We start from the raw sequence: 13763 nt of genomic DNA, 5'->3' as shown, positions 1-13763 counted from the left end.
TCTTCACGTTAAAATACTTAGAACTTACACCGTATAGCAACAGTAGCAAAGATTCTCTGGAGTGATTGTGATGGAAAATGTGTACGTAGAAAGAAAACAACTTATTTTGTGTTTTGTGTGTGGAAGAAAAAAAGAAAACTTCAAAAATATTCGTTGCTGGTGACAAGACTCATACTTATGATCTCCCAACGTAGTTAATCTTGTGGTCTAAGAATGTACATGTTGGATGAAGTGTACCTGTGCATAAGGGCACTGTTTGATTCCTAATAAAGGTCTGCAGTGACTCTTGAGACAAATGTGAAAACATTCAGAGTAAACTAATGTAAGAAAATCACACCCTCTGGGTCAATGTTCTCTGAGAAATGTAGCAGTATGTTCAGTCAGTAACTGAAAACTATCTCATACATTTTGGCGAGTTGCTAGTGAAGTTTTGTCTTCAGAGAATTTCAATCAGTGTAGATCGTATTTGACAGGTGCACATGTAGTGTCGTGGATTTGTCAGTTTTGGAGTTTACACTGGAAATACAGGCAGGAAGACGTAAGCTTCTCCGAAGAAGTATGCTAACTTGTACACTACCTGCCGATCTACAAGTATATCACAAGGATACTAAACACAAGACTGGGAAGTCAACAGCGCTCTGAAGTTCTTAGTATTACGTCATTGTCTTTGGATAATCTAGAAGAATACCACACTTTTAACCGTGAGCAATGTTAATGACCAGCAGTGTATGAGCTAGAAATGGGGTGGGATGACGGTATTATGTGTGTGTGTGAGTGAGAGAGTGGGGGTTTGGGCCTGCCTCAGCAATGTGTAAAAACTGTGCTCTCCGTGACAGCCGCAGCGCCGCCTTACCTTGTCGATGACTCTGCCGCAGGCTCCGTCAACAGCAGCAGGCGGTGGCCGGGTCTTCTCCGCCTGCGCTGCCAGCAGCACCAACTCCTCCACGTCTGAGCGCAGCCGTCAACGCGCGGCGCTGATCCTCTGTGGAAGATTTGTTTCCACTGTCACAATTCATTTACTGCTTTCTCTTTTTTTCTACCGTTTATCTAAAACTCAATATTCTCTGGTTGTTTATTTAAGATCTAAAATGAAAATTATTCTAATAAATGTATTATCAAATTCAGCAGCCTTGTAACTGTCAGAAAATGTACCACGAAGGACTGAGTTTTGCCAGCACAGCGTTGGATTTTCTTTTTCAAATAGCCTGGAGGTAACAACATCGACAGTATTTTACCTTATATCTGGATCTGAAATATAATTCCAACTGTTATAATCAGTATAGCGATTAAAGCGATCTATTGCATTAAGTAGTTTATTAAATTAGAAACGACGTGGTGCCTACTGTGTGCAGGGTAACAGGAATGAGGGTCGTCGCGTTTAATTCACTGAAGGTGGCCCCTGATGAGGCTTTCCTCCCAGACCACCCCGCAGCTCGCGTGGCGTGGGAACCTGCTGTGGGCAGAGTGCACGCGCTCACAGCACTGTGGGGCGCGCGGCACAGACTACGTTATCTACTGCTCCGCAGACTTACCGAGAAATGTTTGTTATGGAGACCGAGATCATTTCTCTGAACTCCTACAAAAATACTAACAGTGTAAAAATGGGTCACAGACACCTCTTTGACATGCGAGACACGTTAAAATGCCACCGCGTCTATATGATTCGCCCTGTAGCAAATCCTGCCACATTCAAAGGACTCTCACGTCTGACTGCAAGATTCGAGAACGATCAGAGTAAACAGCCCCTGAACTTCCTCCATCTAGTATGTAACAACTCCCACTGGAAATCAGCTCCATAACCAAAACAGGATGATAGTGTAGAGTAAAAAAGTAGAAAAATATATCTATTCAAAAAGGGAGACAGAATTTCTCTTGACGCTTTCCTGGGAGACAATCTTCACTCATTCAGAATAAACAAGGTAAGTGTAGTCCAGATATGGCTTGAATTCGAAGAAATAGTATCGACAGCAATCGAGAGATCTATACCAAATGAATTAACAATCGACGCAGCTGATCCCTCCTTGGTGCACAAGACAAGTCAGAACACTGTTGCAGAAACAACGAAAAAAATCATGCCTAATTTAAAGAAATACAAAATCCCAAGATTGGCGATTTTTACAGAAGATCGAAATTTAGCTTAGGCTTTAATCTGAGATGCTGATAATAGTTTCCACAACGAGAATTTGTCTCAAAACCTGGCAGAAAGCCCAAAGAGATACTGATCGTGTGTGGTGAATGCCAGCGGCAAGACACGATCAATGCTCTCTCTCTGCGACAGCAATGGAATTTCTATCAGTGACAGTACTGCGAAGCAGAGTTACCAAACACAGCCTTCTGAAACTCCTTCGCCGCAGAAGACGAGGTAAATTTTCTAGAATTCGAATGAACATCAGTTTTCAACATGAGTAACTTTGAAGTACATAGCTTCGGAGGAGTGAAGCAACATAAATCACTTAATAAAAGAAGTTATCCGGTCCAGACTGTATACCAGTCAGGTTCCTTTGAGAGTATGCAGATGCAGTCAGTCCTTACTTAAGTCCTATACAACCGCTCGCTCGACGAAAGATCCGTACCCAAAGACATGGATTTAGAAAACATCGTTGGTCTGAAACAAACTAGATATTTACCCACGCGAAGTCGACCAGGGATTTCAAATTGATTCAGTATTTCTAGATGTCCAGAAGGCTTTTGACAACATCATTAACGTCACAGAACGTAGTAACTGACGGAAAGTCATGGAGTAAAACACAAATGGTTCCTGGCTTTCGCCAGTGAAGTGTTATAAGCCCTTTGCTGTTCCTAACCTACATTAGGATTCAAGGAGACAATCACAGCAGCCGTCTTAAGTTGTTTGCAGATAATGCTGTCGTTTATCGTCTAGTAAAGTCATCAGAAGGTCAAAACAAATTGCCAAACGATTTATAAAAGATATCTGTAAGGTGCAAAAAATTCGCAACTTTACCTAAGTAATGAAAAGGGTGAAGTCAACCACATGAGTCCTAAACGGCATCTGTTAAACTTCTGTTACACGATAAATCAGTAAAATCTAAAGGCCGTAAATTTAACTAAATACCTAGAAATTACAATTACGAACCAGTAAAATAAAATTGGAAAGAACACATAGAAAATGTTGCGAGGAAAGCGGACCAAAGACTGCGTTTTATTGGCACAACATTCAGATGATGCAAAAGGTGTACTAAAGAGAGTGCTTACACTATGCTTGTGTGTCCTTTTTCGGAAGACTGCTGGACTGTGTGGAATCCTTACCATATAGGATTAACAGAGTTCATCGAGAAAGTTTAAAGAGTGGCAGGCTGGACATGATGAACGATATGGCGTAGACATCATTAAAAGAAAGCGTTGCGCCGGGATCTTTTCACGAAATTTCAATCACCAAATTTCTCCTCCGAATGGGAAAATATTTTGATGACACCGACCTACGTAGGGAGAAGTGTTCATCATAATAGAATAAGCGCGATCAGAACTCGAACGGAAAGATAGAGGTGTTAGTCCTTCCCGCGCGCTGTTGGAGAGTGTAATGTTGTTGTTGTTGTGGTCTTCAGTCCTGAGACTGGTTTGATGCAGCTCTCCATGCTACTCTATCCTGTGCAAGCTTTTTCATCTCCCAGTACCTACTGCAACCTACATCCTTCTGAATCTGCTTAGTGTATTCATCTCTTGGTCTCCCTCTACGATTTTTACCCTCCACGCTGCCCTCCAATACTAAATTGGTGATCCCTTGATGCCTCAGAACATGTCCTACCAACCGATCCCTTCTTCTGGTCAAGTTGTGCCACAAACTTCTCTTCTCCCCAATCCTATTCAATACTTCCTCATTAGTTATGTGATCTACCCATCTAATCTTCTGCATTCTTCTGTAGCACCACATTTCGAAAGCTACTATTCTCTTTTTGTCCAAACTATTTATCGTCCATGTTTCACTTCCATACATGGCTACACTCCATATGAATACTTTCAGAAATGACTTCCTGACACTTAAATCAATACTGGATGTTAACAAATTTCTCTTCTTCAGAAACGCTTTCCTTGCCATTGCCAGCCTACATTTTATATCCTCTCTACTTCGACCATCATCAGTTATTTTGCTCCCCAAATAGCAAAACTCCTTTACTACTTTAAGTGCCTCATTTCCTAATCTAATTCCCTCAGCATCACCCGACTTAATTAGACTACATTCCATTATCCTTGTTTTGCTTTTGTTGATGTGTAATAGTAGAGAATTATGGTGAAGCTGGTTCGATGAACCCTCCGTCAGACACTTAAATGTGATTTTCAGAGTACCCACGTAAATGTAGATATTGAATAAGACACATGCAAAAACAACACATCAAATTTCCACTGGAAAAGAATGGAATTCATTATCTTCTACTAGATGTCGACAATTTCACCTCGTCCATTAAGCAGTATCTCTAACTTGCGAATGGTTTCACTCCTAGCAATGCGGCCTCTGAATATCGAATACTTTTATGTCCATTAAGCTGCAATGGCCGACTTGAAAACCAGCAAGTGAATAGGGCAGTTCTCCCGCTTTCCCACTGACAGAACAACTTTCTCGCTGACTAAATATGCCTGACTACAGACTTCCGAACGACGTTCCGCAACAGAGCCTCACCTCCCATCCGGCACACGACTGTGATTTGAACCTCAGGCGATTCCATTGTGTCAGCCACCGCACCACCTTGTTTGTTGTTTTCTACATAAGTCTGCCCAAAAAGCAAAGTGATTAGGAGCAATGGAATTTTTTTCGTTAGACGAGCGTTTTCAAAGCTCGTACCTAACCAGGACATCTATGTGACAGACGATATCGTCGTAATTTTATTAATTAGTTTGTCGAAACATCCTACCATACGTCAGCATGGCTAGGTATAATTTCTACACTAATTATTCCAGAATTAGTAGGGACCCGCAGTGATTAAACGCTCTATTATCAGGCGTAGTATTTGCTGTAAGCTACATGGTTGCTGAATTTGAAACCAACAAAGGCTATTTTAGAACAGATTTCTCCACATATTGTAAACTCTAAAATTCTTAAGTTGTTGTGATGTGCTCCAAAACATCCATTGGACATTAAAAATCAGAAAAAACCTAGTGAACTTAAGTTATTTTTTATTGTTAATGTTCTATGTATTTTTTTTTAATTTGGCGTAATTTCTTCCTATACGAAGAGTACTTGACTGGAATACTCTCTTTCAAATTCTGAAGGTGGCAGGGGTAAAATACAGGGAGCGAAAGGCTATTTACAATTTGTACAGAAACCAGATGGCAGTTATAAGAGTCGAGGGGCATGAAAGGGAAGCAGTGGTTGGGAAGGGAGTAAGACAGGGTTGTAGCCTCTCCCCGATGTTGTTCAATCTGTATATTGAGCAAGCAGTAAAGGAAACAAAAGAAAAATTCGGGGTAGGTATTAAAATTCATGGAGAAGAAATAAAAACTTTGAGGTTCGCCGATGACATTGTAATTCTGTCAGAGACAGCAAAGGACTTGGAAGAGCTGTTGAACGGAATGGACAGTGTCTTGAAAGGAGGATATAAGATGAACATCAACAAAAGCAGAACAAGGATAATGGAATATAGTCTAATTAAGTCGGGTGATGCTGAGGGAATTAGATTAGGAAATGAGGCACTTAAAGTAGTAAAGGAGTTTTGCTATTTGGGGAGCAAAATAACTGATGATGGTCGAAGTAGAGAGGATATAAAATGTAGGCTGGCAATGGCAAGGAAAGCGTTTCTCAAGAAGAGAAATTTGTAAACATCCAGTATTGATTTAAGTGTCAGGAAGTCATTTCTGAAAGTATTCGTATGGAGTGTAGCCATGTATGGAAGTGAAACATGGACGATAAATAGTTTGGACAAGAAGAGAATAGAAGCTTTCGAAATGTGGTGCTACAGAAGAATCCTGAAGATTAGATGGGTAGATCACATAACTAATGAGGAGGTATTGAATAGGATTGGGGAGGAGAGAAGTTTGTGGCACAACTTGACCAAAAGAAGGGATCGGTTGGTAGGACATGTTCTGAGGCATCAAGGGATCACCAATTTAGTATTGGAGGGCAGCGTGGAGGGTAAAAATCGTAGAGGGAGACCAAGAGATGAATACACTAAGCAGATTCAGAAGGATGTAGGTTGCAGTAGGTACTGGGAGATGAAAAAGCTTGCACAGGATAGAGTAGCATGGAGAGCTGCATCAAGCCAGTCTCAGGACTGAAGACCACAACAACAACAACAACAACAACGAAGAGTAGTCGTTAAACAAATGTTCAAGCAATCCATCGACAGTTCCGTTGCTTTGACAACATGCACGTTTACAAGAGGGTAGAGGAGAAGCTGTTTTTCAATGATGTAATGTTTATAATCACGAGTGACTAAGGTACATTTGCTAATTCTAGTAGTCGTTGCAGAAATGTGTGATGTGATGTATCATTAACGTTCTTACTAAGTAGAAAATGGCTGTCATAGCATTGATTGTTGTTTTATCAGTACATCTCGGTGTTGCTCACCTCTGGCTTTCCAACCAAATCTTCGTCTATCAGGTCTTCGTAAGACTCGTCATCTGACTGCCTCCCAAACCGGAGGCAGAACGCGCCCAAATGCCTTCGGAACATCTGCGAAGAAAAAATAAAAATCACGTCAAGTGTAGACCTGAGCTTACACATTCATTTGACAAAATGACAGCGTGTCCATTGTGGACTGCAGGGCGTTGAGAATGTTTGGAATGAGAACAGCGCGAGGGTTGTACGAAGACTTATTACTCTAATCAGTATGCAATATGCAGGTGAAACCACTAGAAACGTCAAAACCTCTGATAACGTATCATTTTTAGGAAATGTAGATATTAGTTCACAAATAATTTATTAACTCTGACAAGGTTAAGAGTTTTAGGTAGTAAAATGACTTACAAAGACACAACAAAATTTTAAGAAGCAAATCAGTGATTCATGCTCAGTAGTGTTGTGGGGACGTATATTGGCGACCCACACAAACAGTTTTCGGAGTGGTGTTATATTAGATACATCACGTGACGAGGGAGGGGTTTCATGGTACATTTTGAAACGTTCTACGAACAATACACGCGATGTTATGGAACAGGATGCAGCATTATTGGTTATCGACGTGGTTTGATTCCTTTTTCTTTTCGACTTGCTTCTCTGTTCTTCACGTTAACTCACACCACAAGGACAACATGCGATTCACACCAGTACGTGTTGCTCGACGTGTTTGAGCCCTTTCCATATCCACACACTCTTCCCCTTGCCAGTTTAAACCTACTCCAGTATGGAAATGGGCTACCAGCAGTTTTCTCGCAAACGGCGTTCAATGATAGAGAGGCATCGGTGGAAAAAGTAGCAAGTGTCCAGGAACGCGGCCCCCCTCTTCTTACTGAACTGCGAGCGCCGTGGCGCATGTCTTGTATTAAGGACGATGATTGCTTGACTCACGTAGCAGTGAGTTTCAGTCACTTCTGTTTGACACGGCCGTAGATGGGTTCAGAGGATCATACATCAATATTAACTATTTTATCCGTTGCCTTTGATATTTTCCATCAAGGTGAACGACAGAATTTCGTATATAAAAAGGAAATGGTGGTTAAACTTCCTGGCAGATTAAAACTGTGTGCCCGACCGAGACTCGAACTCGGGACCTTTGCCTTTCGCGGGCAAGTGCTCTACCATCTGAGCTACCGAAGCACGACTCACGCGCGGTCCTCACAGCTTTACTTCTGCCAGTACCTCGTCTCCTACCTTCCAAACTTTACACAAGCTCTCCTGCGAACCTTGCAGAACTAGCACTCCTGAAAGAAAGGATATTGCGGAGACATGGCTTAGCCACAGCCTGGGGGATGCTGTGAGTACCGGGCGTGAGTCGTGCTTTGGTAGCTCAGTTGGTAGAGCACTTGCCCGCGAAAGACAAAGGTCCCGATTTCGAGTCTCGGTCGGGCACACAGTTTTAATCTGCCAGGAAGTTTCATATCAGCGCACACTCCGCTGCAGAGTGAAAATCTCATTCTGGAAACATCCCCCAGGTTGTGGCTAAGCCATGTCTCCGCAATATCCTTTCTTTCAGGAGTGTTAGTTCTGCAAGGTTCGCAGGAGAGCTACTGTAAAGTTTGGAAGGTAGGAGACGAGGTACTGGCAGAAGTAAAGCTGTGAGTACCGGGCGTGAGTCGTGCTTCGGTGGCTCAGTTGGTAGAGCACTTGCCCGCGAAAGGCAAAGGTCCCGAGTTCGAGTCTCGGTCGGGCACACAGTTTTAATCTGCCAGGAAGTTTCATATCAGCGCACACTCCACTGCAGCGTGAAAATCTCATTCTGAAATGGTGGTTTACTGCCATATTGTTGTCCTATTCTACCGCCGACGAAATGGTATCCACAGTTTCCCTTTCTATTGTCTGATTCTGCATCGTGTAGGCTTATGTCGCAACGAGCACTACATATTCTCTTAATGAGATGGTAAATTTTGGAAGCAATAAGCGCTGTATTTGCAATGGTAATTGAGCTTGATGAAATTGCACTCCATATTGAAGCTACCAAAAACCACTGATCATTGTATTTGGAGACAGGGGAACAACACCATAGTCTCAAAGAGTAATTGGACCACTTTAAAGGTCATGAGAAGCATTAAAGTTTTTAAGATGTGTCTTTCCCATATTGCGTATATAATATGAAACTAGTTTTGTGTGACGTGACACTAACAGCATGCATTGCTCACATCGTCACGGAGGTGAAATTCAACATGCTCTTCTCGCAACTGCTTCTAATCGTGTTTCGTTAGTGCTGTGGGTACTTGTCGCAGCTTCCAATGATTGAAACGTGTTTTAAGGTTAAGGCTACGAAAAAGCTCTCATACGGCAGTAACTCTGGGACTCACGGTAACATAAGCGCAACCGCAACCAAATATTCAGAGTTGATGTCCACCTAAATCGCAATAATGCTTAAACATATACCACGATCGAGAAAATAAAAAATGGGAAAAGACAGAAAATGATCCATCTTCATTTCCCACAAACAGAATAGTAGTTATTGGAACTGAATGAGAGCACTTGTAGTTTACTTTGGAAATTGTGTGAAAGATAACGAAAAGTCTTGCACTAGACCCATACCTGGAGTTTGTATTGATTAGCAGTACGCACCACGCTGTACTGGACAGCAGATGTTCCACAGAAAGGGAAATACCATCGAGTAGGCCCGAAGAAACCGTAACACGACCTTTGACGTTCTCAGTACACACAAACGACTTACCAAATAGGAACAGAACCCCTATAAAATTGTTCGTTGCCGGTCTATTGTGTACAGAAAAGTACTCTCGTTCGATGAATCTAAAGAGATACAAAAGCATTGCCAGAATGCCTGCAGGTAGGAGACGAGGTACTGGCAGAAGTGAAGCTGTGAGTACCGGGCGCGAGTCGTGCTTCGGTAGCTCAGATGGTAGAGCACTTGTCCGCAAAAGGCAAAGGTCCCGAGTTCGAGTCTCGGTCGGGCACACAGTTTTAATCTTCCAGGAAGTTTCATAGCCAGAATAGATGGCCACTCTCTTCAAATATTCATAAATGTAAGATTGTGCTCATAATAAAAGCTCTAAAAATGGTTCAAATGGCTCTGAGCACTATGGGACTTAACATCTGAGGTCATCAGTCCCCTAGAACGTAGAACTACTTAAACCTAATCACGCACATCCATGGCTGAGGCAGGATTCGAACCTGCGACCGTAGCGGTCACTCGGCTCCAGACTGAAGTGCCTAGAGGCGCTCGGCCACAACGACCGACAAAATCTCTAAATACAAGAGTAGTACTGAATATTATGAACACGTCTGAGCAATATGAAACGTGATCATCGCTACAGTTCAGTATTATGGAAGGTGAACTGAAGGCTTCGATTTGTTAGAAGAGTTTTGGATGAAAGCAGTGCATCTATAAAGGAAATCGCCTATAAGACGCTGCCGGGTTATGGTATATGCTAGTGGTATTATTATTGTTTATGTTAATTGAAGGAGGAAGGCGGAGAAAGGAAAGAAAAGGAATTATTGATATCAGCTGCATCAGAACCTTGTGCGGAATCAGCGGCGAGTACGGAAAACGTATGCTGAAGCGTGATTCGAACCCGTGATCACTGCGCCACCCCAACACACTTCTTACTGCAACAGCGCGGACTATTTCGGCATGCCTCTCTGTCGACCCACATTCCCACCGAGCACCACCTGTCCAGAGCTCCTGTCCACTTTCTCCATGCTCGCTACTTAGAAATTCCCCACAGGAGGTTGGAGGTAAATGTGCGTCCGCAGTGAATGTGCTGGATCCGTTGCCATCGAGGCGAATCAGCCATATGAATGGGTGGTGTCCGTTCCACGGAGGACATGCACAAGGACTGCAGATAAGTGGCGGTCGGTGGGAATGAAGGTCGGCAGAGAGGAGTGACGAGGTAGTGCGAGTGCGGGTGACAGTGGTTAATGCAGATAAGTGGCGGTCGGTGGGAATGAAGGTCGGCAGAGAGGAGTGACGAGGTAGTGCGAGTGCGGGTGACAGTGGTTAATGCAGATAAGTGGCGGTCGGTGGGAATGAAGGTCGGCAGAGAGGAGTGACGAGGTAGTGCGAGCGCGGGTGACAGTGGTTAATGCAGATAAGTGGCGGTCGGTGGGAATGAAGGTCGGCAGAGAGGAGTGACGAGGTAGTGCAAGCGCGGGTGACAGTGGTTAATGCAGATAAGTGGCGGTCGGTGGGAATGAAGGTCGGCAGAGAGGAGTGACGAGGTAGTGCAAGCGCGGGTGACAGTGGTTAATGCAGATAAGTGGCGGTCGGTGGGAATGAAGGTCGGCAGAGAGGAGTGACGAGGTAGTGCGAGCGCGGGTGACAGTGGTTAATGCAGATAAGTGGCGGTCGGTGGGAATGAAGGTCGGCAGAGAGGAGTGACGAGGTAGTGCGAGCGCGGGTGACAGTGGTTAATGCAGATAAGTGGCGGTCGGTGGGAATGAAGGTCGGCAGAGAGGAGTGACGAGGTAGTGCGAGTGCGGGTGACAGTGGTTAATGCAGATAAGTGGCGGTCGGTGGGAATGAAGGTCGGCAGAGAGGAGTGACGAGGTAGTGCAAGCGCGGGTGACAGTGGTTAATGCAGATAAGTGGCGGTCGGTGGGAATGAAGGTCGGCAGAGAGGAGTGACGAGGTAGTGCAAGCGCGGGTGACAGTGGTTAATGCAGATAAGTGGCGGTCGGTGGGAATGAAGGTCGGCAGAGAGGAGTGACGAGGTAGTGCGAGCGCGGGTGACAGTGGTTAGTGCAGATAAGTGGCGGTCGGTGGGAATGAAGGTCGGCAGAGAGGAGTGACGAGGTAGTGCAAGCGCGGGTGACAGTGGTTAATGCAGATAAGTGGCGGTCGGTGGGAATGAAGGTCGGCAGAGAGGAGTGACGAGGTAGTGCAAGCGCGGGTGACAGTGGTTAATGCAGATAAGTGGCGGTCGGTGGGAATGAAGGTCGGCAGAGAGGAGTGACGAGGTAGTGCAAGCGCGGGTGACAGTGGTTAATGCAGATAAGTGGCGGTCGGTGGGAATGAAGGTCGGCAGAGAGGAGTGACGAGGTAGTGCGAGCGCGGGTGACAGTGGTTAATGCAGATAAGTGGCGGTCGGTGGGAATGAAGGTCGGCAGAGAGGAGTGACGAGGTAGTGCAAGCGCGGGTGACAGTGGTTAATGCAGATAAGTGGCGGTCGGTGGGAATGAAGGTCGGCAGAGAGGAGTGACGAGGTAGTGCAAGCGCGGGTGACAGTGGTTAATGCAGATAAGTGGCGGTCGGTGGGAATGAAGGTCGACAGAGAGGAGTGACGAGGTAGTGCAAGCGCGGGTGACAGTGGTTAATGCAGATAAGTGGCGGTCGGTGGGAATGAAGGTCGGCAGAGAGGAGTGACGAGGTAGTGCAAGCGCGGGTGACAGTGGTTAATGCAGATAAGTGGCGGTCGGTGGGAATGAAGGTCGGCAGAGAGGAGTGACGAGGTAGTGCAAGCGCGGGTGACAGTGGTTAATGCAGATAAGTGGCGGTCGGTGGGAATGAAGGTCGGCAGAGAGGAGTGACGAGGTAGTGCAAGCGCGGGTGACAGTGGTTAATGCAGATAAGTGGCGGTCGGTGGGAATGAAGGTTGGCAGAGAGGAGTGACGAGGTAGTGCAAGCGCGGGTGACAGTGGTTAATGCAGATAAGTGGCGGTCGGTGGGAATGAAGGTCGGCAGAGAGGAGTGACGAGGTAGTGCAAGCGCGGGTGACAGTGGTTAATGCAGATAAGTGGCGGTCGGTGGGAATGAAGGTCGGCAGAGAGGAGTGACGAGGTAGTGCAAGCGCGGGTGACAGTGGTTAATGCAGATAAGTGGCGGTCGGTGGGAATGAAGGTCGGCAGAGAGGAGTGACGAGGTAGTGCAAGCGCGGGTGACAGTGGTTAATGCAGATAAGTGGCGGTCGGTGGGAATGAAGGTCGGCAGAGAGGAGTGACGAGGTAGTGCGAGCGCGGGTGACAGTGGTTAATGCAGATAAGTGGCGGTCGGTGGGAATGAAGGTCGGCAGAGAGGAGTGACGAGGTAGTGCAAGCGCGGGTGACAGTGGTTAATGCAGATAAGTGGCGGTCGGTGGGAATGAAGGTCGGCAGAGAGGAGTGACGAGGTAGTGCAAGCGCGGGTGACAGTGGTTAATGCAGATAAGTGGCGGTCGGTGGGAATGAAGGTCGGCAGAGAGGAGTGACGAGGTAGTGCAAGCGCGGGTGACAGTGGTTAATGCAGATAAGTGGCGGTCGGTGGGAATGAAGGTCGGCAGAGAGGAGTGACGAGGTAGTGCGAGCGCGGGTGACAGTGGTTAATGCAGATAAGTGGCGGTCGGTGGGAATGAAGGTTGGCAGAGAGGAGTGACGAGGTAGTGCGAGCGCGGGTGACAGTGGTTAATGCAGATAAGTGGCGGTCGGTGGGAATGAAGGTCGGCAGAGAGGAGTGACGAGGTAGTGCAAGCGCGGGTGACAGTGGTTAATGCAGATAAGTGGCGGTCGGTGGGAATGAAGGTCGGCAGAGAGGAGTGACGAGGTAGTGCGAGCGCGGGTGACAGTGGTTAATGCAGATAAGTGGCGGTCGGTGGGAATGAAGGTCGGCAGAGAGGAGTGACGAGGTAGTGCGAGCGCGGGTGACAGTGGTTAATGCAGATAAGTGGCGGTCGGTGGGAATGAAGGTCGGCAGAGAGGAGTGACGAGGTAGTGCGAGTGCGGGTGACAGTGGTTAATGCAGATAAGTGGCGGTCGGTGGGAATGAAGGTCGGCAGAGAGGAGTGACGAGGTAGTGCGAGTGCGGGTGACAGTGGTTAATGCAGATAAGTGGCGGTCGGTGGGAATGAAGGTCGGCAGAGAGGAGTGACGAGGTAGTGCGAGTGCGGGTGACAGTGGTTAATGCAAATAAGTGGCGGTCGGCGGGAATGAAGGTCGGCAAAGAGGAGTGACGAGGTAGTGCGAGTGCGGGTGACAGTGGTTAATGCAGATAAGTGGCGGTCGGTGGGAATGAAGGTCGGCAGAGAGGAGTGACGAGGTAGTGCGAGTGCGGGTGACAGTGGTTAATGCAAATAAGTGGCGGTCGGCGGGAATGAAGGTCGGCAAAGAGGAGTGACGAGGTAGCGCGAGTGCGGGTGACAGTGGTTAATGCAGATAAGTGGCGGTCGGTGGGAATGAAGGTCGGCAGAGAGGAGTGACGAGGTAGTGCGAGTGCGGGTGACAGTGGTTAATGCAGATAAGTGGCGGTCGGTGG

The 13763-nt window shown here is 46.3% G+C and overlaps 1 non-coding gene across 1 annotated transcript; it reads left to right on the top strand.

Moving 5' to 3' along the window:
• Nucleotides 1–8184: 8184 nt before the first annotated feature.
• Trnas-cga lies at nt 8185–8259 on the top strand. The gene has a single exon. It is a non-coding gene; the product is annotated as a tRNA-Ser (tRNA).
• Nucleotides 8260–13763: the final 5504 nt, after the last annotated feature.

The sequence above is a fragment of the Schistocerca piceifrons genome, chromosome 6 (genome assembly GCF_021461385.2).
Source record: "Schistocerca piceifrons isolate TAMUIC-IGC-003096 chromosome 6, iqSchPice1.1, whole genome shotgun sequence".
Taxonomy (NCBI): domain Eukaryota; kingdom Metazoa; phylum Arthropoda; class Insecta; order Orthoptera; family Acrididae; genus Schistocerca; species Schistocerca piceifrons.
This window is presented reverse-complemented; position numbering and strand designations above follow the sequence as displayed.